General features: G+C 44.3%; 1 pseudogene; it reads right to left on the bottom strand.

Annotated features, from left to right (window-relative positions):
* Positions 1-295: 295 nt before the first annotated feature.
* Positions 296-885, bottom strand: LOC109945658 (uncharacterized; annotated as a pseudogene).
* Positions 886-3419: the final 2534 nt, after the last annotated feature.

Raw genomic sequence — 3419 nt, forward strand, 5'->3', positions numbered from 1 at the left:
GTAGGTTTTGGTAGTAAGCTCGCTTTTCCTCTGGTACATCGTCAATGTTCATGGCTATGATCTAGAACTCCATCTCTTGTTCCTTCAAATCAAGCTCACGGTCCATGCATTCTAGTAGCTCCTTATACTGCCCATCATGTTTCTCCTCGACAATCTCGCAGTTCTTGGTCATACGCTCAAGCAATTCAACACAAGCAATAGATGCAATATTTTTATTTGCACGCTTCCTATTGCATGGGTCACGTCCCTCAAGACATATTGCCACCTCAGGTTCACCAGAAGGAAACTCAGTATGTCACCAAAATAAACGAGTACCTAGAACATTAGTTACCCAATCTTCTGCCACTTTCTCACTCTCATTTCGACGCTCTATTTCAGACAAGTACGCACAAAACTTGTTCACTTCCTTCTGAATTGTTTTCCACCTGTGTTGTACAATTATTTGTGTCCTTTGTGATCCTTCATGCATGTAGTTGTCAAAGTAATCAGCAAAACGCTTCTAGTATCCACCGCTCAATTGATTCATGCCAATTGTTGCATCTTGTCTCACATTTATCCAAGCAGAACATATAACCTTGTCCTCGTGATGGCTGAAATTCTTTTCTCTCTTAGCTACTTTCTTTTTTGCACTTTTGTTGTCTACTTCAAGATCCCTCGGTGGGCAGCTCTTGTACCTCATGCACATGTTCATTCTATTGCAAATTTTGAAAGGTGGACAAGGTGATAAAATTACACAACTGCAATTGAAGGTACTGACCAAATGACAAATCTGCTCACCTCCTCCTCTAGGATGTTGTAAGAATACCCATCAAAGTTTCATGTACCAACATTAGGAAACTATGGTGGATTTGATCCACTAGCAAAATTAATTCTGCTTCCATCCATTTGCACAAGAAGGTTGAACCTGTTTAAAAAATTATAATTAGGTATCATCGTTTTGGATTTTACAAGTGACATCAATATGAATCACATTGTGATTTTGTTCTGAATCACATACACATGAAGGAGCATGGAACAAATGAACATAAATAAAAACCAACACAATGAAAGCACCTTGAAAACAACGTCGTCGTGCCTATCTCCTAAACAACGTCTTGCCTCACGTCGAAAAGGAAGGGCCTCATGCCGCCCAGAAGTGGTGCCTAGCGTCGCTGCCCGCGCCGCAGCGTCGTGTCACTAAGCCACGATGTCACCGAGGTCTACGCCGCCGTCCACAGTTGCCCCAAGCGTGCAGAAGTAGGTGACGGTTGGTTCTAAACAGGATGTGTCTGTTAAGTAACCCTAGTTAGGGTTATGTGGGCAAATACCGACTTTGCTCCTGAGGGGTCTCACATCTCTATATAAGGAACCTGTACACCCCTTCATAAGACAGAGATCAGAAAGAGGCCAGAGGCTCAACCCTATATCCAGTGTCTCGTGTGTTTACTTGTCGTGATTATGGGAAGGGAGACGGGTTCTCTACAGCTTCTTGCGCCTCTACTGCTGACGGGAGGGAAGGGTGCGGATCTGGTGATCCGTGGTAACGTAGTTCTCAACACGTTATCAGCATGCTCTACCTCGACGTTGCTACGGATCCAATCGGCACCGACTCTGCACCACGCCGGCAGGTCTTCTGGCTTAGCCGAACTGTCCTACGCGACAGTTTTTGATCCCTCTACTAATCGAACGGTATGTAATTTTTTAGATTGGATCTACGATTTAGTTTTCAATCAGTTTCCAATCTACTCTTCACGGGGAAGAAATAGAGAACATGTTTCCTGTAGAAACTAGACGCGGGTGCGGCCTTGTGCTCGGTGGCATAACCTCCACTCCACGACGGAGCCCGCCGAACTGTGCCCGCTGCACAGGACGATCTCGTGACCATAGAGGAGAGCACCGTGGTGTGTGGTGTACGTGGGTGAGTCGTCGTGTGGTGGCTGAGAGGCAGAGCACCTCACGTACGTCTCCCGTGGCACATGAATAGGTGGTGCCGTGGTGGTACTCCATAGTCTGCGGCTGCCAGCTCAGTCTCCACGATTCATTCCTTCCGGCTCCCGCACCCTCGATGGGCAAAAATCGGTCGTTTCCCGTGATGTGTGGATAAGCTCGTGAGGATAAGATTTAGCCGTTCTCGACGTATGCCCCTGGTAGCTGTAGCGGCGGTCCTGATCCTCACGCATGCAGGACGTGCTTGTGGAGCCAGGGATAAGCACGGTTACCTCATCCAGCCAACGTAAGAAAAAAAACAACCAGCTCGCATGGCCGCATGCATGGCAGACTAATGCGCGCGAGTGGCTGGAAGAAAGGAGCGGCTGAAAAAAAGGAAACCGATCACATGCAATGTGAATGTGGCTCCGGTACCCGGTCAAAACAGTTTTGGGTCATGTGCCTCACATGCAAATTGAGATATTTTTGGTTGATACACTACTTACGGTCAATAATAGCACATGGACGTTATGGCTAATATCCATGCATGATCTGCATGCATCATCTCGTCCATTAACGAAAAAAATATAGTTGTAACTAATGGGATATTTTTTTCCCATAAATTCCTGTTGAATTAATCAACTTTAGTACATTTTTTGCATGCTCTATGTTATTTATACTATTTATTTTCTGTTGCAAATAGCAATTAGAATAAAGCATGTTTAAAGTTGCAGTTTATATATTAATTAATTATTTCCTGCAGTAAATAATTAGTAGAAAAATACATGCTTCAGAATGAGGAAATACCTTTTGCACTCAAAGTGTTTATGTTAGTGTATTAATTTCAGTAATATTTTTCTGCTTTATTTACTGTAGTAAATAGCAGAAAATTATTTGAAATACATGTGAAGGTTATACTATGCATAATAAAATCGCTCTAAATATTTGCGTTGGTTTGATCTTTCGGACTCACGTCGAGCGATTAAATTGTATAATGGGTACTCAGATACGCCGATCAGGCTGCGTTGGTAATCGGCTGAGTTATGGCATTAGCTGAATATTGACTGCGTCCTGGCAACACGACGCAATATTTGTGTCGTTCGAACTTGGCTGCGTCATGTGATTGCTATGTCGCGCTCTCCATTAATCGGATCGCTCCTGTTGAGTCAGACCGCCATCGCTGAGTCGCGTATTTTTCGCATGCCCTGTAGGCACTGTCTGTCTGCCGCGAGCCACAATTACGCCTGTTGCGCACGTTACGTGGATTTATCGTGTACACCAATTAACGAGCTATAATTGTGCCTGTTGCGCTTATTACGAAGGCTTGCTATACTGTCGTAGCCCTGATGGCCGCACACGCGTTGATGCTAGATACGCTAGAGCTTGTACTCGCGTGGATTGTGGTGGGTTGTTCAAGGTCCTGAAGTCATATTATGTGCAACCTTCATAAACAATTTTGTTTGGCTCTATATTTTATTTGACTGTGTTGTGTGGCATTGTATATTTATATATCG

This window comes from Zea mays, chromosome 4 (genome assembly GCF_902167145.1).
Source record: "Zea mays cultivar B73 chromosome 4, Zm-B73-REFERENCE-NAM-5.0, whole genome shotgun sequence".
NCBI classification, from domain to species: Eukaryota; Viridiplantae; Streptophyta; class Magnoliopsida; order Poales; family Poaceae; genus Zea; species Zea mays.